The sequence below is a fragment of the Anabrus simplex genome, chromosome 10 (assembly GCF_040414725.1).
Source record: "Anabrus simplex isolate iqAnaSimp1 chromosome 10, ASM4041472v1, whole genome shotgun sequence".
Taxonomy (NCBI): Eukaryota; Metazoa; Arthropoda; class Insecta; order Orthoptera; family Tettigoniidae; genus Anabrus; species Anabrus simplex.
Window position 1 is genome coordinate 125,261,246 of NC_090274.1, and position 26,779 is coordinate 125,288,024.

Sequence of the window (26,779 nt, forward strand, 5' to 3'; positions counted from 1 at the left end):
AGACGGTTCCAGAACATTCTGGCACTCCAGTAGTGCGTTTGATACCTGCTACTCCTAACGAGCCTGCATCTACATCACGGAAGTCAAGTCCCCAAGGGCAACCTTCGGATTCCCACGCACAACTATCAGCATCTCCCTCTGTCACGGCTTTACACTGTAATTCCAATGTTACTTCTACAGACAAATGTCGCAACGTCTCTAAGAAATTTGAAGAGTTAATGGAACATATGGGACAAAATGTCCAAGTGAAGCATCGGATAAAGTCATTACAGGATGAGATTCTTCTTCTATTGGGACACTCCACTCCTTCCAAGTAAAACATACGGCTATTGCAATAGAATTGTAGGAGCATTCTACACTCATCCGACTCCGCCTAAATCATATCTGTACGCCTGCACATCTCTATCGCCTTACTCTTCTTGAAAGTACCTTATGTCCATGTGGCCGAGCAGTCAGTACTGTAACTCCCATCTTTTTTCACTGTCAGACATATGAACATCACCGTCGTGAATTCATAGGTAAGCTTTGTTCATGCGAGTTACCAACTGCCGTTAAACGTTTCGTGTTTAGTGTTCTAACCGACTTTTCACGTTGTAGACTTAATCATCAATTTTTTAGTTACAGGTAACATCCATTTGTAACCTTTTCCTTTCCTCTAGGTACGGACTTGTACATACTAACCCTTATTTGTGGTCCGGTCTTGTTCGTTTGTAGTAAGACGTCGTGACAGACCACACAGACGTGAAGAAGTTTAGCCTATATATCATTGGTATTTTCCTAAGTTTCATCATTACCTGCTGCAATTAGCTTCATTACATAGCTAACCCTACTCTCTCGTAGTGTACTACTTTCTTCTAATGTTGGCACCTATCCCAGACATTAATTAACCGGCAAACCAGTGACTGGACGTAGCGTCTTACGACGATGTCCAACAACTAACCAAGAAGAAGAAGAAATCAAAATTTTTTCACTATATCCGTTTCGGTTTCGAAGTGCTAGGTTTGTTGTTTTGATATCCTGTTGGTGTATATTTTACAGTTTTACTCCGTTGTTATTTCTGTAAGAATTTCTTCATTAAGAAATTGCGATGTTTAACATTGTCCACAACATTTAACATACAGTGCTGTCGATAAAATTTCAGTTTCAAACATTTACCATTACCAATCTTCTAGACCTCAACAAGGAACTAATTAACGCAAGAAGTAAATTATGCTCAAGTAGTCTGTAATCTGTACAACTGCCTGTATTTCTGTTTTCAGTCCTCTCAGACTAGGTCTATCTACACTAAATATTAACCAGTATTTAATGGTATTAAGTGAACAAATATAAACTGTTATGAACGGAACTATTTTGAGTAAATTGTCTATTCGTACATAGCTAGGTGGAGTAAAGGTTTTTTTTTTTTAAATAGTTGTTGTACGTCACACCGACACAGATAGGTGTTGTGGTGATGTTGGGATAGGAAAGGGCTAAGAGTGGGAAGGGAGCGGCCGTTGCCTTTGCCTGGTTTGAAAATTGGAAACCACAGACCGTCATCAGGACTGCCGACCACACAATCAAACTCGTTCTGGTGAGTAAATGTCTTATTTTCTTTCCAAATGTTCTTTAAGTGAAAAATAAGCTTTATCAATGAGGAATCTACCGAAACTGTTCCTGAATTCTTCATAATTTGTGCTAGCTGTAAAATTTTCTGGTGAAGCAATAACAAAAATGTTCTCACGTAATATTTCTTTTTAAACAATTACGCTTTTGGCTATGGAGTGTGGGCAGTTTCGATTTGTAGTGTAGCAATGTGTATCCGAGTTTGTATTAGATTCTAAATTTTATTATACAGAGAATTGTTGTGATAGTGTAAATGCTAGGTATCCTGCCTGATGGCAATGATTGTTAAGGCATCAAGTTCCCATGATCTGATACCATGGTTAGTGGATTCGAGGCCTGTTGAAGGAAAACATTTTTATCATCAGAATGTTGGCTGGTTGTTTACAATTTCTGAACACTATATTGCGTGCGATAAACCTGAAAATCCTCTGCACTGTTCATAGATAGAGTTAGGGCATATGATGCCATTGATGGTGATTCATCTCAATACTAGTGTATTGAAAAGGTGGAACCTCTATACTTTCTTTTTAGTAATGTGATTCTCAGTTCAATATGGAACAATGATGAAGTTTTTAACTTTAAATGGTGATTCATCTGTTGGACAGGAACGTTAAGCCTCGAGCAGACCCCATGCTCTTATTGGACAAGAGTAGTCGTTGTGCTAACACTGGGCTTCAAAATATTTCTACCTCATTATCGTCATTTCACACCCAGATGCGGAGGTCAGATAGAAAGACCTGCACCTGGCCTCAGACACTTCTGGCACTAAGTAAGTTCATGATCTGTAAATGTTGGAATGCCTGTTTGCATGCTTCACTGAATTTCAAAGTCCCATTATTTAGCAAATGTCCGGCATGAGAATCAGCCACACGTGTGGTGAGGGTCTGCCTCGTCTCCCATTCCTACCTGCCCAGTCTTTGTCTACACATCACCCTAAGCTGACGTTCGAGTGTGTTGCAGTGGATGATTGCGATTAACAGGCTCTTTGCTTACTCGTAGGTCAAGTTCTTAGTTCCTCGCAAAGTTATAGTACTCTTTTTGAGTTCTATAGTTTGGTTTGGTAAGTTTATATTTTCTTGTGATATAGACTTCAAATTCAACATCAGTCAGCTTTAGATTTGTTAGTTGTTCGCCTCTGTTGTGAACATGACTTCAGAGTCATGGTAAAATCCTAGAAGGCCTCTGGGAGGTGAAGACAATATACAATATTTTCCTTGTATACCAATAAAACATTATTTTCCATTTGTTTTTGTATGCCATATGTTTAGATTTAGTTAGTTTAGTTATAACAATATATATATTTACAAGAACATGTGTCATCACAAGGGTCCTGCTAGTAGACGTAATGTTATGACTTGGAAAAAAATAAAAACTATTTGTATGCACAAATAAAAAACTTATTGGATTTTATGGAATGCAACACATTCATAGCGGATTATCACACAAAGTGGCCTAGATTCTGAAACATAAAGATGGTGATGTAGAGTACCTATTATGATGTTGTTGAGTGTATTCCTGGGGATACCTTACCGTTTTAAGATATTCCAGGTGTATTTTGTAGTACCTCCCCTGCTATCAAATACAACCCTCTAAGTGACCAATGCTCAAGTTAGATGTAATGTGGGAGACATGTTTCATAAATATGTCAGCCTCAATCGCCTGCTGAAGGTCTCTTTCAGCGATCCTGCACTAAAGCAGTGTGCTTATTTGGATCAATGGCAGTGATGTCGGCTCTTCTATTCAACCCCGTAGAAGACACACAGTGAACTTGTTCGTAAACTGGCCACTTCATTTCTCTTCATGCTGAAGCTAGAACTGTGCAGTGCTCCCTTGGGACAGATACTACCCCCTATTTCCCGGGTAGGCTCAGCCGGTGAGCAAGAGTCCCAGAGGTGGACCATTCGTCAACTGGCATCACTTATTTTTAGGGGCATTTAATAGGACGAGTGACGACAATGGAAAAACAAACAATTTAAAAACAAGGTTTGACATTTATTGCTATTAGCACTCCTTTAAACAAAAATAAACAAAATTGTACAAAGTATCTTGAGGTCTTTTTTGCATTTTCTTCTCATAAGACATCATAGTGTGGGTTACTGTAGTCATGTCCTAGTTCGTGAACCATGGGCTGGGTGGCCTAGGGGGTGGTCCTGACAGTCGGGATACCAGTTGCTATGGAATGGGAATGGGCATCTCGGACATATTCTGAGTCATGGCCCTCCTTGTGCTCAGGCGGCTAGGACTATACAATCCACCAGTGGTCCAAAACCTGTTAGAGGGGAGATCCTCACTTGGACTATGTGTAATTAGGGTAGCATCCGGCTTCATGAATTTACCAAGTTCAGAAAATTTTAATCAAGCTTCAGACCTATGGGAGTAATGGACTACCACTCCCATTTGACAGGCGAGGGACTCCTTCGAAACAACTTGGCGAACAAAATGGAATTCAATGGGGAGCTATCAATATTAATGGGGCTTATAGAAGAAGGAAAGTAGAACTGGCTTAGTCACCAAAGAGGATGCATCTGGATGTGCTAGGAGTAAGTAATTTTAGGGTAAGGGGAGATAACGAGGAAGAGGTAAGTTAGGAGTTTATGAAGTGTACTTGACAGGTGTTAGAAAGGGAAAGACAGAGTATGGGGTAGGGCTGTTTATCAGGACTACCATTGCACGCTACATAGTTTCTGTTAGGCATGTAAATGAGCAAATGATGTGGGTAGATTTGGCAGTTAGAGGAATTAGGATGAGAATTGTCTCAGTGTATTCACAATGTGAGGGTGCAGATGAGGATCAAGTAGACAAGTTTTATGAAGCATTGAGTGACAACGTGGTCAGGGTCAACAGCAAGGATAGAATAGTGCTAATGGGCGATTTCAATATGAGAGTTGGAAATAGAACTGAAAGATACAAAAGGGTGATTGGTAAAAGCGGGGAGGATATGGAAGCTAATGGGAATGAGAAGCGTTTGCTGGACTTCTGTGCTTGTATGGGTTTAGCAGTTATGAATACATTCTTCAAGCATAAGACTATTCACCACTATGCATGGGAGGCTAGGGGTACCAGATCCATAATAGACTATATCTTAACCGGCTTTGAATTCAGAAAATCTGTTAGGAATGTACGAGTTTTCCGGGGATTTTTTGGTGATACAGACGGCTATCTGATCTGTAGTGAACTAAGTATCTCTAGGCCTAGGATAGAGAAAGTGAAATCTGTCTGCAAACGAATGAGGGTAGAAAATCTCCAGGATGAGGAAGTTAGAAGTACATGGATATGGTTAGTGAAAAGTTTCGAGCAGTAGACAGTAATCAGGTTCAGGATGTAGAAAGAGAATGGGGGGCATACAGGGATGCTGTAGTAGAAACAGCAAGGGAGTGACTAGGAACGACTGTGTGTAAATATGGGAAAAGGCGAACATCTTGGTAGAATGATGAAGTGAGAGCAGCCTGTAAACGTAAAAAGAAGGCTTATCAGAAATGGCTCCAAACAAGGCCTAAGGCAGACAGGGATTTGTACATAGATGAAAGAAACAGAGCAAAACATATAGTTGTCGAATCAAAAAAGAAGTCGAGGGAAGATTTTGGTAATAAACTGGAAAGGCTAGGTCATGCAGCAGGGAAACATTTCTGGACAGTAATAAAGAATCTTCGGAAGGGAGGCAAGAAGGAAATGAACAAGGTTTTGAGTAATTCAGGTGAACTCATAATAGATCCCAGGGAGGTACTGGAGGGGTGGAGGGAATATTTTGAACATCCTAACATAAAAGGAAGTATTTTCCGGTAGTGTTGTGAACAACCAAGCTCATGGGGGAGGAGGAAAATGATGTTGGTGAAATTACGCTTGAGGAAGTGGAAAGGATGGTAAATAAACTCTATTGTCATAAAGCAGCAGGAATAGATGAAATTAGACCTGAAATGGTGAAGTGTAGTGGGAAGGCAGGTGTGAAATTGCTTCATAGAGTAGAAAGATTAGCATGGAGTGTTGGTAACGTAACTTCAGATTGGACAAAAGCAAGGGAACAGGAAGGATTGCAACATTATCAAGGCATCTCATTGATTAGTATACCAGGCAAAGTGTTCAGTGGCATCTTGGAAGGGAGGGCGCGATCTAGTAGTTGAGAGGAAGTTGGATGAAAACCAGTGTGGTTTCAGACCACAGAGGGGCTTTCAGTATGTGCCAGGTAATTGAAAAATGCTACCAGTGGAATAGGCAGTTGTGTTTCGTAGGTGTAGAAAAAGCATATGACAGGGTGGCGAGGGAAAGGATGTTTGCCATACTGGGGGACTGTGGAATTAAAGGTAGATTGTTAAAATCAATCAAAGGCATTTATGTTGACAATTGGGCTTCAGTGAGAATTGATGGTAGAATGAGTTTCTGGTTCAGGATAATTACGGTGGTTATACAATGCTGTAATCATTCAACTTTGCTGTTCGTATTTTACATGGATCATCTGCTGAAAGGTATAAAATGGCAGGGAGGGATTCCGTTAGGTGGAAATGTAGTAAGCCCTCTGGCCTATGCTGACAACTTGGTCTTAATGGCAGATTGTGTCGAAAGCCTGCAGTGTAATATCTTGGAGCTTGAAAATTGGTGTCAGTAGGTAAGAAATTCAACAGAATTGAATATCAGATTGGTGATACAAAGCTAGGACAGGTCGATAATTTCAAGTACCGGTATTTAGTTTGTGTGTTCTCCCAGGACGAAGTGGGATTGAATCAAGGTGTAGTAAAGCTAATACAATGAGCTCGCAGTTGCAATCAACAGTATTCTGTAAGAAGGAAGTCAGCTCCCAGACGAATTCTAGAATTTAATTTTAGGTTCCGATTTTTATCATAATCTTATCAATGGAATAGTCAGATGACAGTATCTGGCAAATCGTTGCGTTCAACAATCAGTGACGTGATTGATTATTGGCAATCACTTTTTAGAGAAAATAGCAGGATTAATACCGTTGCAGAGATTAGCGTGGTACAGAGAGAGGTGAAAGAAGGTGTGGGCTTAAATGGATCTAACTACAATATTAAAAATCAATTTAAAACTTTAAATGAAGATTATATTTCTTTTCAGATCTCAAAACTTAACAAAATTCTTCACTTAGTGAATGAAAACCAATGTATCAGGTACCATGACCATTTTGATACCAGCATAAAAAACCCAAGAATAGGGAATTTAACAGCTTTGGGCTTCAAGCCCCAAATTTACAAGTCCTGAGCTGCAAGCTTCAAATTACAATTTGACAACGTTGCCAAAGTCGCGTTTAGTTAAATTGACAAGGAGAGAAATCTCCCCAAAACCCAAATTGTCCATAGCACTTGCTCCCACCGTTACAATTTAAGGCCTTCCAATGGTGCCTCTCATTATTACACAGATATCACCAAAGGCTAATATGCTCTCCCAGATTTTACCAAGGAGACTGACCTCCGAAATCCATTCAAACTACACAAACCTTACTATCTCTGGCCTCTCTAGGCACAATCCATCACGTACAATTTAGTTAATACAGGGGTATATAGTACCCATACTACTGGGCCTTCGTGAAAAGGAAGAACAGTTTAACGTTACTAGCCCAAACTCAAAATTTATGGAGGCGTATACTTGCGCTCCTTGAAAACCAAAATTTTCAAACCCTACTTGGGCTCGTGGATTGATGATAAGAGGCTAATCCTGAGCTACTGAGGTGAATAGAAGGACGGTTAATTAATGCTTTACAGAAAGAGAGAGACAGTTACAAAATCGTAGTCACCTCAAGATAAATTGAAGGAACTTGAGAGGGTAACGCACTCTCTGTCCCCGATTTACAGTTAAAGACTTTTATGGAGTTTTACATTAGCAAGGATTAGTTTACTTTTTTAAGAAATGGATGGTTACAGAGTTAGAAATTAGAATGTTCCCCTCGGGTAAGACTGCGGAGATAGCTACAGAGATATAAAATTGATGGCCATTACCTGGGCTGCTGTTCTGCCTGCCGCAGAATGAGGCGCCTCCTGTCTTAACACACACACACTCAGCAAGTCGATGATCAATAGGGCAGGGTAGCTTGAAAAGCCGCAGCTTATATACCCGAGGACATGGTTCGAGAAGGCTCTGGACTAAACCCGGACACCGTCTCATTTTTGTTGGATAATCCAAAAGATACAAGAAGCCTATTATTGACTGAAATATAATTACAGAAAATTTCTGATTGGCCAGATTCAAAAGCTGACGGAATGTGAAGGAAGTGTTGCAAACCTTGAGATATTGAAATAAATGAATGTTTGTTTAGTTGTGAAAACCTATAAACACAAAACTTCCTTAAATCACTTATCATTCTACCTTGCACCAGAGTGCATTACCTCAGTTTTCAACCTAGTTCGAGGTGACTGCGATTTTGTAACTGTTTCTCTTTTCTGTAACTCGTTTAAGTAACCTTCATTCTGGCCACCTGAGTAGCTTGGGATTAGCCTCTGCTTCATCGGGCCGAGAGCCCAATTAGGGTTTTATATTTAATTTTCTAGGAGTGCAAGTGTACGCCTCCGTTCATTTTGCGGTCGCTGCAGTAATCTAACCTGTTATTCTCTTCCACGAAGGCCCAGTAGTTTGGGTACTAGTTACCCCTGTGTACAAAATTGTAAAATTGTAGGTTAGGCCTAGAGAGGCCAGGAATTTGTAAGAATTTTGGGGGCAATGTTGCCTTAAGTGGGCTGTAAGAAATTTGGAGCACAGTCTCCTTTGTTAAAGTGGGAGAGCATGTAAGCTCTTTTCTGTGATTTCTAATTCAACTGTAGTATTGAGGGGTGCATCGGGAAGGCTGTAAATTTGTATCGGTTGGTGCAAAGTGGTCTTGTCTATGTGAACGCTAATTGGCGATATAGTAAAGTTAGAAATTAGGGACTTGAAGCCAAAATCTGTTAAATTTTCGAATCTTGGGTTTTGCAATTCTTGTTTCAAGATTGCTATTTGTACCTGTAACCCTGTTATATCACTAAGTGAAAAATTTGTTAAGTTTGTGATTGGAAAATAAATATAACCTTTATTTTAAAGTTTGAATTTATTTTTTGATATCGTATATAGACCCATTCAGGTCCACACCTTCTTTCACCTCTCTGCGATCCACAAACCACGGTAACAAGTGGTAGCAGAGCATGGTTGAATGGGTCTAGATTAAGCCCTTTTTGAAGGCTAAAAATAGGATTTGCGTCGAACTCTAAGAATTTTCTCGATGGTTGGGAATTTGTCTAAATTATTAACTTCTCTTTTGACATGTCTGTCCTCGCAAAGTCCTCGCTCCCGGGTACTTGCGCAAGTAGGAATTGATCTATGAGTTACTAATTAGAAAGTCCCAGTCTGGAGGCACGGTTGTGACAGATATTGCCAAACTTAAAGAATCCCTAGAACTGCCTATTTTTCTTTGGGAAAAAATAAATTGATGAGGCTCTATCTACCATCACGGACAATACTACGGAACTAGCGTCTGTAGTTAGTTTTTTGAAGTAAGCGATCCATCAGCTAGCCAGCTTAAGAGAGTACAGGCTAGACTGCTTCATTTTTATAACAGGGCTAGGGACCTATTTTCTCGCATATTAAAAGGAGATCATGCTAATTAGGCTAGTAATCTGGTTGAACATCTATCAGATATGTCAAATAGAGTTACTCAATTGTTGACTAGGGCAGCTGCTCCCAAAACCGACCAAGTCCCTTCGATGCACTTGGCAACTGAGGAAGATCTTAGTAAATGTACTGAACGTAGGAAATCTGTGGCCACTCAACAAACATCAGCCCTATTGGAAACTGAGTCTGATCATCCTAGACAAATTCCACCTTTCTTTTTAAATAATGCTGTGTTAGAGACCTCTCAACCTTCTATGCCGTCCCCTATTATTTCACCTGGTTTCAGTAGTTTGCCTCATCCATTGGCTATGTTGCTGAAGGGCATTTCAAAATTTTCAGTCATCTCAACTAATGAATCTGTTTTATGAGGTTTTTGGTATCGCATTCTCAGATACTTCAAATCATGTATCCATATACCGTAGGCGTCCTCTCGGACAAAACATTTAAAGCCATAGCTGATCGTTCATCCACAGAAGACTTCCACGCCCACCTCTTCGGAAACTTTATTCTGGCTAGAGCAATGTCGAAGTTTTATATCAGAGTACAGCGATCGGATGAGAATCTCGCTGACTTTGTCCAAGACATAAAATTTTACACCAGGGTGTTCACACTCCATTTTTCTGAAGACCAAATAGTGCAAACTATTGTCGAAGGCATCTCTCGACCCTATAGGTCTTACCTATGTTTTGCATCTCGTCCTCAAACTTTTATGAATTAGAGGCTATGGCTCTATGAGCAGAATAAGGTATGCCAACACCCTACGTGTTGCGAAGGAGGCCCCTCCGTCTTCTAACAGTAATCGGCCTCCAGCTCGCCGAACTTTCACCACCCGCAAATGTTATGCTTGTGGTTCAACGGAACATCTTCGAAATAAATACCCATTGACAAAATCTAGTGGGACGAAGAATGGAGCAGGCTCATCTCAAGGTTGTTTAAATGCGGCTCATTTGCTCACCTCGCCAATAATTGCATTATTGTCAATAGCACCCCCTCCTGTTCAAATTCTGGTGTAACCTCCGTGAACTCTGATAATAGAAAGTGACTAGTGTCATCGGCTGGGTCAGTATGTTAGCCTTCCCGAGGCTCAGCCCCTGTTAAACCCAGTGAAGATTCTGGTAAAGTTTCTACTAATTTATCATTTGATGGCCCCAGTGAAAGCCTCAATATTGCAGCAGAGACCCCCTCATTTGTGCCATTCCTTAAAATTGAAGTGAACTGTGAACCTGTCACTGCCCTGATAGTCTGAGGTAGTGTGATTTCCATTATTTTGGCTGAGTGATTCTCTAAATTAAAAACTGTAAGTTTCCAGATATAGTTCATCTTCTGTTAAATGTGTTTCGGCTAACTCTTCTCCATTAGAAATGTTAGGTTTCATTTTTGCTAAAATTCGTATTTCGAAGGTTACTTGGAAGGTGAAGTTATTTGTCGCTGAACATTTTCTTGCCCTCTAATATTGGGGGCCGATTTCATGTCTTATACTGGTCTGGTGTTTGACATTCAGAGCAAGTCAGACGCTTTCAATATTTCTAATAATTGTAATATTCCCCTTTGGAAGTGTAATTCTGTGTCGTTCATCTGTTTCGCCTACCGAGGATAAGATGATGTTAGATCTTAGACCTCTTCCTGAAGAGAAGGCTCAAAGTATTCTTAAGTTGTGTCAGTCCTTTCCTCTGGTATTTTCCGATACTCTGGGTGTCACTGACTTCATCAAATATAAGATTGAGGTTACGGATTCGATTCCAGGTAGGTTTCCGCCTTATCGACTGTCCCCACCGAAAATGAAGGCTTTTAAGGAAATAATCGATCAGATGTTAAAGGATGGAATAATTCGACCTTCTAAGTCAGCATATTCGTCGCCAATTTTTCTTGTGCCGAAACCGCAAGGTGGCTTCAGGCCTGTAATTGATTACAGGGCTTTGAACCGTAAGGTGGTGTTACAATCTGTGCCCCTTCCTGATCGTCACTCTTGTTTATCATGGTTTCGGAAAGTCAAGTTCTTTACCATCCTGGATCTTATTCAGGCGTGCAACCAGATACCTCTAGCTGAAAAATCGAAACATCTAACAGCTTTTGGCACGGATTGGAACTTGTATATATACAACCGCGTGCCTTTCTGGATCCCCACGGGGGCAGCTGTTTTTACTAGACTGCTAGATAGGGTCTTCTCGGACATCAAATTTGAATACCTGTACCACTACCTCGATGATGTCGTATTTTCTGAGACCTTTGAAGAACACCAAGTATATAAAAGAAGTACTCAATCGCCTTCTTAAGGCTGGGTTGACTGTGAAGTTATCCAAGGTAGCTTTTGCTAAGCCTTCTATGTCATTCTTAGGGCATATTGTGTCGCCCGATGGTGTTTCCATCCATCATACTAGAGCAGAGGCTATCCCTGAATTCAAACTGCCTAAGGACATCAAAGGCATTGCGAGGTTTATAGACATGGTGAATTTATTCAGGGAATTTATTCCTAACTTCGTTAGCAGGGTGGCGCCCTTGAACTTACTCCGTAGGAAAGGCGTCAAATTTAAATGGGGGCCATCTCAGCAAGCCGCTTTTGATGATCTGAAATTAGCTCTTTGGAACGCCCCTGTATTAGCTATGCCAGACTTCTCAAAGAAATTCATTGTGCAAAAAGACGCCTCGTCATCGGTGGTTGCTGCTGTCCTTCTTCAGGAAACGGAACTCAGAAGGCGACCCATCGCTTAAGCTTCAAGGACCTTATCGGCTCAAGAGGCCAAATATTCCATCTATGAACTTGAGGGTTTGGCAGTTTTGTTTGCTCTAGAGAAGTTCCGTCTTTATCTGGAACATGTCAAATTTGACCTAGAAGCGGACAACCAAGCCTTAAGTTGGGTATTAGCTAGGCCGCATCGTACTGGTCGTATATCCCTCTTGGCCATTAGGATTTCTGCCTTCCAATTTGATATGAGGCATATTAGAGGGTCTGAAAATGTAGTTGCGGATGGACTAAGCCGCATGTTTTCTCGTGAAGTGGAGACCGCCGAACAGGAAGGTAGTTCTTCTCCTCCCATGTCCACACGTTTCGGTATTAATGCCATTCTAACTGATGCCCCTATGTTATTTCGGGATATTGAGAAATATCAACGTGAAGATGCTTTGCTGGCTCCTGTTACGGAAACCCTTTCTTCTGGGGAACATGTGGTCCCTTATTTGTTGAGAAACGGGGTTTTGTGTTGCCCTTCTAGATACGATCGAAAGATGAAAGTAGTAGCTCCAGCTGTGCTTGTGCCTATGATCTTCAAGTACTATGATGAGAACCCATTGAGGGGGCATTTGGGCATCTTCAAAACTCGGGAAAAGATCCGAGAGACGTTCATTTGGAAAGGTATGGACAGTGAAATTAGAGAAATGGCAAAAGCGTGTAAATATTGCTTGCTTAATAAGCCCACCTTGTCCACTAAGCTAGATCTATTGTCATCTCATCAAGCGTTTCACCCCATGGAACGTCCATATATAGACTACGTCGGACCTCTCCCACAATCGAAGGGGATCGGAAATAAATTTATTCTGGTGTGTTTAGGTGGTTTCACGAGATTTTCTTGGTTGTTTCTGACTAAGCTGGCTACCGCTCAGTCTACTATTTCTTGTTTGAATACTATTTTTGCTTCTTTTGTTCCTTGTCAATACATAGTTTCTGATAATGCTAAGGCCTTCACATCTAACTTATTCCGTAAATTTTGTTTTGACCTGTCTTCTCACACGTAACAACTTCTGCTAATTACCCTCAGCCATCTCTGGCTGAGCGGGTCAATCGTAATCGTAGATCTGCTTTAATTTCATTCCAGGTGGGATACGTCCCTGCATTTGCTCTAAAGTCGGCGGTTCATGAGTCACACAAGTTCACTCCAGCATCTCTCAGGTTTGTTTGTTCCTAACACGCCGCTCTCTAATCTTTGGTCACTTAACGACATATTACCAGAGACAATAGATCCCAAGAATATTGAAGATCTATAGAAGAAGGCTGAAAGCAACCTAAAAGTGTCCCACGAATATGTTAGATGAGGATGTGATCCTGTACAGAGGCCCACCAATCTGAAAGTTGGAGATCAAGTCATGGTTAAATTTTTGTTCCTGCAGGCAAGCTTGTCCCCAGATTCCATGGGCCATGCTTCATTGTAGATTTTCTATCACCGGTTACATTATTGGTCAGTAACCCAGCCACGGAGAGGATATTTAGGGTTTTTTCAATCTCAGGTGAAACCTGTGTAAATTCAGGGTGGTTTTATATTCGCCACTAAACATTGGCAGGAGTCGAAGGTTATCTTTCCTTTTAAGAAGCGCCGTACTGCTTAAAAATTATGTAATGTTATTATTAGTAGGCATTATGTGTACTCTTGTAAACTCTTCCCCTCCGAGAAATTTCCTGTTAGTGCCTGGTGGCTATTACTAAGCCCCGTCTCCTTGATCCTCGGATTGCTAACACACTCTATCAATCAATGCCGCCAGTCCGTCTACCTCCAACAAATAAATATTGTACTCGCATGCTCCAGCAAAACAATCTCTGTCGCCCAGATATTATTGTTTCGGTACCCTCTCAGCTGTCAGCGGCCGTGTCTCAACATCTGGCGAGCGATACCGGAGTGGGGTATGGGCCCACTCCACTCTAGTGAGGCCTGCTTCTGAACGGCGCGCAGGAGCTCCATCCTTCCGGCAAGAGCTGAGTTGCGGTAACTCTACCGCCAACTCATCTGGGGACTGCACATGTACAAAGGCACTAGGAATGTTTTGCAATGTGAGTGAACACTTTAGACTTTTTCAAAATAATATCCACCACACTCAATGCACTTCTCCATACGTCGAAACCAATCACTGAACCAACCCTGCCACTTTTCTTTGGTTACATTTTCACACTCTTGATCCCATGCTGCCAGAAACTCCTCGTCGGATGCAAAACGTCTTCGCTTCTGGGAAGAGTGCGAAGTCACATGGGGGTAAGATCAGGACTGTATGGAGGATGATCAGCACTGTCAAACCTGATCTGGCAAGAAAATCCATTGTTACATTAGCACGATGTGCTGGAGCATTGTCGTGATGGAAGAGCCAAGTGTTGAGCCGTGACCTTGGACGGAGCTGCTTGAGAGCCTGGATGACCTGAGGTAGCCTCACTGTACCACTTCGCATTAACTGTCCTTTGTGTTCGTGGCACAACCCGAGTCAGGATGCCCCGTTCAGTGAAGAATACTGCTATAATCCTTTTCTTCACTGACCTTGACTTTCGCACAGTCAGAGAAGTACCCTCATCTTCAAACAGCCACACCTTGTTCTGGGATTTTGTTGGGACATCGTAATAATAAAGCCAAGTTTCATCACCTGTAACGATGCTATTGACGTTACGCGAACTCTTATTTTCAAACTGTTTTAGCAATTTTCGGCACCATTTCACTCGATGTGCCGTTTGTTCCGCTGAAAGTGAATGGGGCACCCAAAGGGAACAACCCTTTCTAACATGGAGATGGTCATGTAGAATTGAATGAATAGCTGATGCAGGGATGTGGAGGGTGTCTTCTACCTGCCGATATGTCAACCGCCTCTCTTGCTGCAACATTTTCCTCACAGCTTCAATGTTTTCATCAGTCACTGATTCAGACGGTCGCCGAGAACTAGGATCGTCTTCAACCCCAAACTAGCCCCTCTAGAACTCTTTGTACCATGCTCGATAGCTGCACTCGCTTAAGTGCGGCCAGTATCCAGTATTCGGGAGATAGTAGGTTCGAACTCCACTGTCGGCAACCCTGAAAATGGTTTTCCATGGTTTCCCATTTTCACAACAGGCAAATGCTGGGGCTGTACCTTAAGTAAGGCCACGGCCACTTCCTTCCCACTCCTAGCCCTTCCCTGTCCTATCGTCGCCACAAGACCTATCTGTGTCGGTGTGACATAAAGCAACTAGCAAAAAAAGAACTCTTTGTAACAGCGGAAAATTGTCGTCCGATGTGGACAGTCTTTCCCCAGCACAGGAATCATTTTCTCCAGGCACTGATCAACATTTAATCCACGAGCCAAATTGTAGCGGATAATTGCGCGATATTCACATTTAGACCACACTGACATCTTAACTTGCTTTCAATCTCGCTGCTTGGTAACAACTGGTGTGAAGGTCGCGCCTTGCTGTCTTCTAGACCAGTTTTTACCCCTCTTTTCATCCCTCACCGTAACAGGGGTGTCCGGGCAACCATTTTTACATATTGCAAAGCTTTCCTAGTGCTCTTATACATCTAATCTGCGGCGAACATCACGACGACTACCTCTCTTATAGTAGCGGGAAAGGTGTATCTGAATGTACTTGGGGGTGCGGGCAACATCACCTGGGTATCGGCAGCGGCGGCCGGTCTTGCCGTCAGTCTGAATCGGCATATCATAAAATTCTACGATCACAAGAAGACTTCAAATCGTGTTTTCCAAAAGGACTTACAGCTCTATAAAATTTCAATGTAAAGAATTTCTTCTTTCGTATTGCTGCTGTATCACCACAAGGAAGGACCTTTGGGGGGGGGGGGGAATCTGTACCGAGAGGTACACCTCAACTCCACACATTTAAAGGAAGCGCCTTAAAGAATGCTATCTCTCATTCAAATCTTGAAACAGCTACGGCGTGAAGATGGGACATTGACCAGGAGATGTCACCATTGAATTATGGAGTAATTGGTTATTGTGAAGTTGCCTAACATGACTGGATTTAATTGTTTTGATTTTCGTCAAAAAGTTTAAACTTCTCTCCATAGATGTCATTACAAGGTACTGAAGTAATGCACTCTGGTGCAAGGTAAAAGAATTAAAGATTTAGAGAAGTTTTGTGTTATTATGTTTTCTCAACTAACTTAACCTTCATTTAATTCATTATTTCATTGTTTACAACACTTCTTTCTCATTCCGCCAGTTTTTGAATCTGGCCAATCATTAATTTTCTGTAAATATTTTTCAGCCAATCTCTGGCTTCTTGTAGGTTACTGGCTTAACCAATAAAATTGAGAGGATGTGTCCAGATTTAGTCCAGAACCCTCTGGAACCATCCCCTCAGGTATATACACTGCAGCTAATCAGGCTACCTTGTCTTTTTATTGCCGAATTTCTGAGTGTGTATGTTAAAACAGGAGGTGGGGCACCTCACTCTTCACCAGGCAGTTCATCAGCCAAGGTAATGGCCACCATTCTATTTTTTCTGTAGCTACCTGCACAGACTTACACGAGGGGAAGGTTCTAATTTCTAACTATGTAACCTCCTGCTTTCTAAAATGTAAATTTTCTTTCGGCTAATGTAAAATCTCATCTTAACCTGTAAATCTGGGGTAGAGAGTGCGTTACCCTCTCGAGTTCCCCCATCAACTTAGTTCGGGGTGACTACGATTTTGTAACTGTTTCTCTTTTCTGTGAATATTTTAAGTAACCTTCATTCTAGTCAGCTCAGTAGCTTGGGATTAGCCTCTGCATCACCAGGCCAAGAGTCCAATTAGGGTTTTATATTTAATTTTTTAGGAGCGGAAGTGTACGCCTCCATTCATTTTGTGGTCGCTGCAGTAATCTAACCTGTTTTCCTCTTCCACGAAGGCCCAGTAGTTTGGGTACTAGTTACCCCTGTGTACAAAATTGTTTAATTGTAGGGTTGGGCCTAGAGAAGTCAGAAGTTTGTAAGAATTTTTGGAGTAATTTTGCCTTAAGTGGACTGTGAGAAAATAGGAGCACAGTCTCCTTGGTCAAAGTGGGAGAGCATGTAAGCACTTTTCTATAATTTCTAATTCAACTGTAATATTGAGGGGTGCCTCTGGAAGGCTGTAAATTTGTATCGGTTGGAGCAAAGTGGTCTTGTTTTGGGAGATTTCCCCTTGTCTATGTAAACACTAATTGGCGATATTGTAAAGTTGGAAATTAGGGACTTGAAGCCCAAATCTGTTAAATTCTCGAATCTTGGGTTTTCCAATTCTTGTTTCAAGATTGCTATTTGAACCTGTAACCCTGTTATTTCATTAAGTGAAAAATTTGTTAAGTTTATGATTGGAAAAGTAATATAACCTATGTTAAAGTTTTAACTTAGTCTTTGATATAGTAGATAGACCCATTCCACCCAGCACCTTCTTCACCTCTTTCTGGTCAACGGAAATTCCATATGGAAATTCTAAATTCCCATGGAGGGAATTAGATATTTTTCCACCAATAGAGCATATCAAAAATCAGATCAAAATTATATGTAAGGCTTTTCAGGCGTTTGCTCTATTAACCAGCATTTCGTCTTAGGTCTGACACTAGACTCGTCAGAGTGGGATGTGTCAGACCCTACCCACTGATGCTGGGGTGTATGCAGGTGAACTTATCAGAAGCCTATTTATGAGGCACAGTCTGATAACTGCATACGGGAGATAAAATTCCACAATGGAATTAATGCCCGCCTAGCAATTCCAAATGGAAATTCTAAATTCCCATGGAGGGAATTAGATATTTTTCCACCAATAGAGCATTTCAAAAATCAGATCAAAATTAGATGTATGGCTTTTCAGGCGTTTGCTCTATTAACCAGCATTTCGTCTTAGGTCTGACACTAGACTCGTCAGAGTGGGATGTGTCAGACCCTACCCATTGTGGAGTTTTATCTCCCGTATGCAGTTATCAGACTGTGCCTCATAAATAGGCTTCTGATAAGTTCACCTGCATACACCCCAGCATCAGTGGGTAGGGTCTGACACATCCCACTCTAATACCAATAAAAATGGTCCATTATTGGACATTATAAATTTTCCAGCTAACTCATTCCTGTTTGCCAGCGTTTCACCCCGTGTGCTAGGCTGGGCTCATCAGTTGGTACCTAGCACACCTACCAAGACGCTGGCTGGTGCATACCGTGGAGGCCACTGCGTAGGCTAATTGTAGCCACCGGCAGTGCCAATGCACTATGAGAGACTTTGTCTCCTTATCAAAAATTGATGCCTGCTTGGCCATCAGATGATATAGATGTTGATTCCCATAGGGAACGGTGGCAATTATTTATCACTTATCATAATTAATCTTTAGTTTAACCCAGCCTTAAAATTTATTATTATTATTGGTGACTTTCAGTTCTACCATTTATTTAGCGTATGGCTAACACATCACATTATAGATACAATAATAATAAATAATATTTACAATTTTAAGTATTTACAGGTTCAAATTATTTACATATTCAACACACAAGGGTGAGAGCAGAAAAAAGTCTCTTGGGTTTCCCTGGTAGGCAGTGAGAGGACACTGCTCCACAATGTGCCGAACTGTTTGCTTCACAGCACCACAACTGCATGCTGCCGAATTAAGTATTCCCCATTTATGGAGGGAGTCGCCACATCTGCCATGGCCAGTGCGAATCCTGTTGATAGTTGTCCAGGTCTTCCGTGGAAGATCAAAACCCTCTGGTTTGTTTTTCAGCCATGGTAGATAGTGATATTCTGATGGAGCACTGGATATCCATACTTGCTTCCAGGCCTGAAGCAGATTAAAGTTAGCGTCTGCTAGGTTTCTGGCTGTTCTAACAGGTGGGCGTCTTGATTTTAGCCTGTTAATAAGAACATCATTCATGTCGCCATGGATTGGCAACTGACTGTTGTTAGTTATTTTCTTATAATCTCGTAGGAGAGCATTTTCTCGGCGGAGGTGAGGTGGTGGAATATGGGATAGAACAGGTAGCCAGAAAGTGGGAGTAGATCTAATTGTCCCTGATATCATACGCATAGTGTGATTCAGCTGAGTGTCAATTAATTTCGTGTGACTGCTGTTCAGCCATATTGATGAGCAGTATTCTGCAGTAGAGTATACAAGACCAAGAGCTGAAGACCGTAGGGTAGATGCTAATGATCCCCAGGTGGTTCCACACAGCTTCTGTAAGATGTTGTTTCTTGATCGTAACTTAGCAGCCGTATTCTGAAGATGTTTCTTGAAGGACAGAGTTCTGTCAAGAGTAATCCCTAGATATTGTGGATATCTGTTGTGGGCAAGACAAGTGTTCTCAAACTGAACCTTCAGTTCACTATTGGCCATTTTGTTGCTAAGGTGAAAACATGTAACTTCACTTTTATTTGGATTCAGTTGTAATCTCCATTTGCGAAAGTACTGTCCCAAGGTGGTAAGATCAGCCGTCAGTGTTTCTTCAGTGTTTTCCATGAATTTATCTTGTACTGCCAGAGCCCAATCATCAGCATGTCCGAATTTCCTAGAGCTAGTTTCAGGTATATCAGCTATGTACAGGTTGAAAAGCAGAGGAGCTAATACAGAACCTTGGGGAAGGCCATTGTTTAGAGTTTTCTCACTGCTAGTGCCATTTCCCAGTATTACACGAAACTTCCTCTTGGTGAGCATGCTATCAATAAGTCGTGCAATCTTTTTACATGGCAAAACACGTAATAGTTTGCAGATAAGTCCTTGTTTCCACACAGTGTCATAAGCTGCAGTCAAATCAATAAATGCCACAGAGGTTTTCAGTTGTTTTTGAAAGCCTGCCTCAATAAATGTTGTTAGTGATAAAACCTGATCTGTACAGCTGCGGTTTGGTTGGAACCCTGCTTGTTCAACAGGCAAATTTTGAAAAATGACGGAACTAATTCTGTTATAGATTAGCCTTTCCAGAAGTTTGTATACTATGCTCAGAAGAGCAATTGGGCGGTAATTTTTGGGTTGATCATTAGATTTTCCTGGTTTTAGGATAGCAATGATCTTCGTCCGTTTCATAAGCCGAGGGATAGACCCTCTCTGCAGGATGTCAGAGCAGAATTTAGCAAGCCATATTCTAGCATATTTTCCACAGTGTAACAGAAATTCAGGGTGAATGCCATCAAACCCAGGGGCTTTGCCTGACTTCATACCTTGTAAGGCATTTGATATATCTTGTGGAGTGAATGGTTTGGAATAAGTACTCTCTTCTGGAATGGTTGCCCTCAATGTTTTCAGTTCACGTTTTATCCGTGTAGTATGATCCCGATCTTCTGGAGCTTGTGAATTGTTCACAATCTGTGCTGCAACCATATCCGGAGTTACTGGAGAACTAATTCGATCTATCCGACACCCCTCTCCTAGCTTTCTTAGAATGGACCATGCTTTTCGACTTGAGCGTTTGAAGTCAAGGTTTACAACTGTTTCTGTCCATTTCTGCCTGCGGGCAGCATCCAGACTGTGGATTAATTCATCTGCTATGCATGGGTCACCAGTTGTAAGGAACTCTTGGTAGAGAATATCACTGTTTTCATTCCAACCAGGGATATATTCCTTTCGGTAGCCTCTAGGTATAAACTTCTTTGCTGTGCTTTTTATAGCACCAATAAATCTCTCATAGTTGTCTTTTACAGGTGGAATCCATCCTAGGCACTTATCAAGGTGTTCAGCATAGCCAATCCAATTTGCTCTCTGAAAGTTCCAGCGTGGATGAGGAATTGAGGATACTATTGGAACTTTAATTCCAATTTCCACTACAACTGGTCGATGTTGGCTATGGGGAAAATCAGGGAGAACTCTTCGCATGGTTGGTAGAGGAACAGTATTGCAGTCAGTAGACACATAGCATAAATCAGGATTATACTCTCTATTCCAAGCAGCTGATCTGAAAGTACGCCGATCTTTAGAGTCATAAAGAAGAAATTGTGCTCCTCAGCCCACGAAGTCAAAGCGTCTCCGTTGGAATCAGTCACAGAATATCCCCATTGCTCATGGTGACTGTTAAAGTCACCTAGATAGACAGTTGGGTGAGGGTATGGTTGAATGACATGTGCTGGCCAGATGGTAGCAGGAGGTTTATAGATATTGATGACTGTAACATCTATCTTGATTACAATGGAATGGACATCATCTCTTGTGCTTGTAGAGATCAGGGAAGCATTCTCTACTGTATTTCGTATATATGTTGCACTTCCATAAGCATGATGGAATGTTGCACCTAGAAGTTCATAACCTGGTATTTTACCTCTGGTACGCAATTGGTCTTCGTTTGCTACGTGAGTTTCCTGCAAAGCAATCACATCAATATTGTTTTCCAGAGATAATCTCGATAAAAACTGACACTTTGATCTGCTTAGCCCTTCTATGTTGATCTGCATTATTTGAATACTTCGACCTAGTCTCCTATATTGTTGTTGTTGTTGGTCCTTATAAGGACCGTTTCCATGAAGTCTTGCCATTGTGATATGTTTTAAGCCAGGAGATCCCAAGGATTGTCTGGCTGCCAATGTTGTTGCTTTCTTAGCACCACCCAGGGGTCACGTGTAGGGCACTTTGAGGTTAAACCTACGGACGTGAAGCAACAGCGTACCCCCGTTCTACCATTAATTTGATTTTAACATTGCATTCGGTGACACTATCCTGCACAAATTCCCAGAAATGCATAAGATGAATTGCACACTGAAATTTATCATATAAGACAACAAAAATCTGTCCCACACGAGTTCATAAATCCGGAATGGGCCTTTGTATTTCCATGGTTGTCGAAAGGGCCTACTGGCAATTGGAAGAGATAGAATAGACAAAATCCAGATTTCTCAAAAGAGCCCTTGGTGTATCAAAGACAATCAAATCCAGACTGGTGTACGAGCTTGCAAGAGAAACGTTCTTAATAGAGGATCTACGGATAATTCTACCACTACCGACTACGGAAAGTTACAACAAGCTGCTCCAAGTTCTACAGCATAAAAAGCGGGATTTACCGATGGAATTCTACACAACAAATGCAATGCTAGACAGAAGATGGACGCAACGTCTGTGTGAAATGAGGCTAGTCATGACCAGGCTTACGGTTCATGGTTTCCACCATAAGACTTGCTCCTGAAAAGTGTTTCATGATCCAGATGAAAATTGCATGTGTGAACTATGTAACAATACATGCAGAACTTACCACATAACCATGTGCTCAAACCGAACCAGGTCAATAGTGGAATATAGCAAGGAGTGACATGACTGCCCAGAAGTAGGAAATATGCTGTATTACTGTGTAGGTCAAATTCTAAAAAGAATATGACATACATGTATCATTATGGCCATTCGGCCGCAATAAATTCTTTATTATAAATCTGGAATGGGTTCAGTTAAATTACATTTTATCCGAGAGGTCCATTACCTTTAAATATTATGTTTAAGCAGTTGCCTGGGAATTAGAAATAATCTCGGAAGACATTCAATTGCAAATTACACTAATAGAATCCAAATAATTATTTCACACTCACTGTACCAACACTACCATGACACCAGAAGAATGAAGTAAGAAAATATTGCAAAATTGCACTGATCTCATAGAAATACTAATGCAAATGAGGAGGCACATACTACTTCTACATAGATGCACAGTTATAATGTTACAAAAATGTACTTAAATTTGGGTGAGACTAGATCACTTCCCAGGTGGTTGAATCTGCTCACATGTCGGAGGTCATCCTGGTCGCTTCCTCCCTCAATTAGAATGTGCCTACATTTAGCATGGCATGATGACAGCAAAGTCCATTTCCATACGTGAATAATTTGCTCCTCCTGGCGTAGTCGGTTATTGTGAATTGTAAACGTCCTTTTTATTTCTTGAAGTTCCGATGGCAGCTGAAACTGACACAAACAGCATTAGTATGACCACATCGAATAAATAGCTTGATGAACATACTTAAGTTCGAAGCTCACAAAAATCTGCAGCAATACGGAATCAGAATTAAAGAGAGATTTTATGCATTTTTAGCCGAGCTTATATTTCCTCACCTGTGGAGGTGTGGCATTTTCCTGACACATAATTGGTTGTCATGGTGTTCTGTGATAGACTGCAATTATTTCCAGAAATTACTGGGCTCCGAACGAGCTTTGACATGCGCCTCTACATGCAGGAGCAAAGTTGAAAATTTCCTGGCGGGTCACGTGACTAACACGTTTTTAGCGATCACCAGGCTGGAATATTCAACAGTCTGCACACTCCCCAAAACTGGTCAAACCACTTTTCGACTGAGAACACTGCTATTTATAAATAAAACTTTGCTCTGCACTCTCAATGAAATAATGTTAGCCGTTAAGAACACACAATAGAAATGCTTATGATCCAAATTTAAAGGGGACACGCAGTGAACATGTTCATAAACTTGCCACTTCATTTCCCTTCATTATAAGCTAGAGCTGTGCAGTTGGGACAGATACCAAGCACGTGTCGTAAAGTTTCATTCTCGCCACAGTGAGGATGACGGCAGCAGCTACTACTTGTGCACCTTCCAGGGACTGTTCGAACCATCAAGATGATGGACGACAGTTTAAGGGCGTTTGTCCACTCTAAAGACAATAAACCATTATGATTTTTGATCCAAAATTTGGCTTAGAGTAGGTCAGCATATACTGAGATGTCCCTTCCTCTTAAACAGTGAGAAGCCTATCCATGAAAGGCTTTCTTCCTTAAGACTGTTCTTAATCACCTGCCAGTCCAGTTGTTATCTGCTTCATTGATATTTGAAATACCAAAGGCAGATTTCCTCTCACTCTGAAAGTTTCCAACAGAGTGGAGCTGGGCATCTTTGACTCGAAGTAGATGGTTAGAGATGTTGAAGTGTTGTAAGGTAGCCTCCAATTTAGCTTCCACAAGGCCCAGTCCACGACAGATTCTTGGAGCATATATCATGCTATCTGGACTGTCGTGAGGAAGCCCAATGATTTCTTTCACAGCTCCTCTCAGTAACTTATCTACATCTTCTAGAAAGCTATATTTAATCATTACTAATGGTGCACACTGCAGGGGATAGATGAGACTTGGCCAAATACACTGATTAATGATGGAGAGTTTCTGATCATGTTTCAGCAAAGGTGAACTGTATAATTGGTTGATGTTTATATTCAGGTCCTTATGACCACAGGTTCATCAAAGACAGTTTCATCACTAAAGTTAACACCAAGATATCTGATGCATTTGTCAGTATTTGTCAAGTAATGTATAATAGAACCATCCTCAGTGGTAATATTGGTTGGTACTAGATTACAGTTTTTGAGACAAATTAATTTACTCTTTGCTGGGTTTGTTTCTAGACTAATGGATGCCAAAGAGCCTTTCACAAGTTGAATGAGATAGCTTATGCTGGTTTTATTATCTCCTATCAGAGCTCGGTCATCCGCAAAAGCAAGACAAGATAGCTTACTTAATCCATCCACTACAGAAAACCCATATACATCAGGAATCTCATGGTCAGTAAGCTCCTTAATAATTCCGACTATTCGTAGGTTGAAAAGATATGGCGACAGAGGGCTGCCCTGCATAACTCCCCTATTTAATGTGATTGTCTTTATTTTGTTAGGACCTACTTTGATTTGGATACGGTTGTCAATTAGTAATTTCACAATTAAAATTCTTGAATTCTCAGGCATATCACAGGAAGCTAAAGATCTGCTAGTAGTTCGTGTCCTACTGAATCGAAAGCTTTTGTTACATCTAAGAATGCCACGCAACAGTCCTGTTTTTTTCCTTAGCCATTCCGTGGTAGCCATTAATCAGCAAAGTGTTTGTGTGTTCCTGGAGAAGAGACAAAACCCCTCTGATGGCAAGAAAAGTTTGAGACTACAAAGCGTCTTACCTAACACACGTTCAATTATTCTTCTAATAACTTAGGAAATGTTATCTGCCTCCAGTTTTCTTTAAATCAAGTGGGTCACCACCCTCAAATATAAGAATAGTTCTTCCCTTTTAAAATTCTGTAGAAACCACTCCAAAACTGATCATCGCAGACCCTAATAATGTGTTGAATTTTCCTGCTTTTAAATACTGTAAAACTCTCACTAAAATTTTATCAGGGCTAGGAGAAGTGTCCATATGAATACCAGAAAGGGCTCTGTTAATGCCCTCTTCCAATAGCACCAGTGTATTAACTATGCTATTGTTTGTATGAAAAGAGGAGTCCAAAGATGTCATATTATTAGTAGGGCCAATAATTCTGAGAAATATCCCTCGACATCATTTAAAGGCGCATTCATTTCTTTGTTTGTTTCTTTGCCTGAAATTTTAAAAAGCAGGGAAGTTACTGTAGTATCTTGTTCCAAGCATACACAGCAAACACAGTATGGTCATATAATTTTTTCCTGTTATAATAATTATATGAATGACCTGCATAAGCAGAAATGTATCAGGAAGAGAAGAAGGAGATAATAATTATACTATGCTACGTCTTATGCATATTTCTGTCTTTTCTTCTCTTTCTCCCTTTTAGATCTTCTTGCAGGATTACAGCTTTCAAAGCGAGTGAAACCATAATTACTGATTACTTTTTGGTGTCCTAGGTTAAGGTATTTCACTGCCAGGTGCTGTGTTCTAGATAGTGAATTGATTGAAGTGGGAAAAAAAAGAGCAATCATCTAAGATAATATATTCTATTTGCTCTGGTGTTTGGTCTGTTATTACTTTATGCATTCTAGCCTTTCATTAAATCAATGGAGCTATTCGACTGCGCGGCAGTATTCGTAGAAGTAGTTTATGTATTAATCTCTATGTCGGCTAAGTCATCATTAGCACTATCTTTAGCTATGTAACGTTTAGTTAATATCTGCCTATGCTCTTCTGGGTGTGCCTTGCTAATATGTATATTTATCAATTAATATGATTTTTCACATAATCTGCAACTCTGTTTACCATCCGAAGAATTTTGACAGTTGTTATTAGCACTCTTCATATCTCACTGGTGAAAGATGGAAGTCGCTGGATAGATTTTAAAAAGCAACACTAAAAAACCCTTTAAAAACACCGTTTCAGTATGAGGAGCAAAATAGCCACTGTAAATTGAGTATAATAAAAACTAAGCACAGTAACCGATATACGCAATGAGGTTAGTGTCGCAAACTAAACCACTATGGTCATCACTAAAAGTAAAATGCATATTTAAGAGCAAACACAGAAATCGAGAAAGCAGAAGAAAAATATCATGAAATAAGATCCATATATGAGGAGCCTATAATCAAGTCATCGTATTAATCATGGCCCTCTATACTTCTATATGGTAGATTTCCGAATGAAAAAGTTCTCATAACTGTGTGAGAAGCATATGTACATTGTGCGCTTCCTCCCCAATCCTCTTCCTGATTACCTTTGGTACCTTTACCACATTTACAAGGTTATCAGACAACACTGAATGCATGGAGCTGTTGACCATGATAACCAAAGCCCCTATCATGAAACAACAACAACAACAAGATATGTGCATTAATTTGTTTGTTTGTTTGTTTGTTTGCTTCTTCATCTGAAATTTTTAAAAGCAGAGAAGGTAGTTCCAAGCATACACAGTAAACACAGTATGGTTTTACCCATGGCAAAATTAAATGTGAACAATTCTTAGTCTAACAGGTATTCTGCACTATGCCTTTCGCTACTTTCCCAATTGACTCTTCCAGATGTTCTTGATTGCTTAATATTTTCATTACGTCTGAGTATTTTGAGCTGTTTTGTGTTTGTATGTTGATTTCAGTGTTGAGTGTCCGCCTCTATAGCATAACAGTGTTATTAGCTGACGTCCTCGGAGGCAGTATGAGCTTTGTCATTGTAAGCCGCACGATGTGACTAACTTCAAACTGTTCAGACGCGAAGTGTTCATCATGGACAGGTCACCAGAGAGAAGTAAGCTTGAGCCTCGCT

At 40.8% G+C, this 26,779-nt stretch overlaps 1 protein-coding gene across 2 annotated transcripts in view; it reads left to right on the top strand.

The window, feature by feature from the left end:
* Positions 1-1,040: 1,040 nt before the first annotated feature.
* LOC136882015 (zinc finger protein OZF) overlaps positions 1,041-26,779 on the top strand; it is a 61,105-nt gene continuing 35,366 nt past the window's right edge. For both annotated transcript variants that reach the window (XM_067154508.2, XM_067154507.2), the window contains exon 1: positions 1,041-1,570. The gene's annotated coding sequence lies outside the window, so the exon portion shown is untranslated. The remainder of the gene's footprint in view (positions 1,571-26,779) is intronic.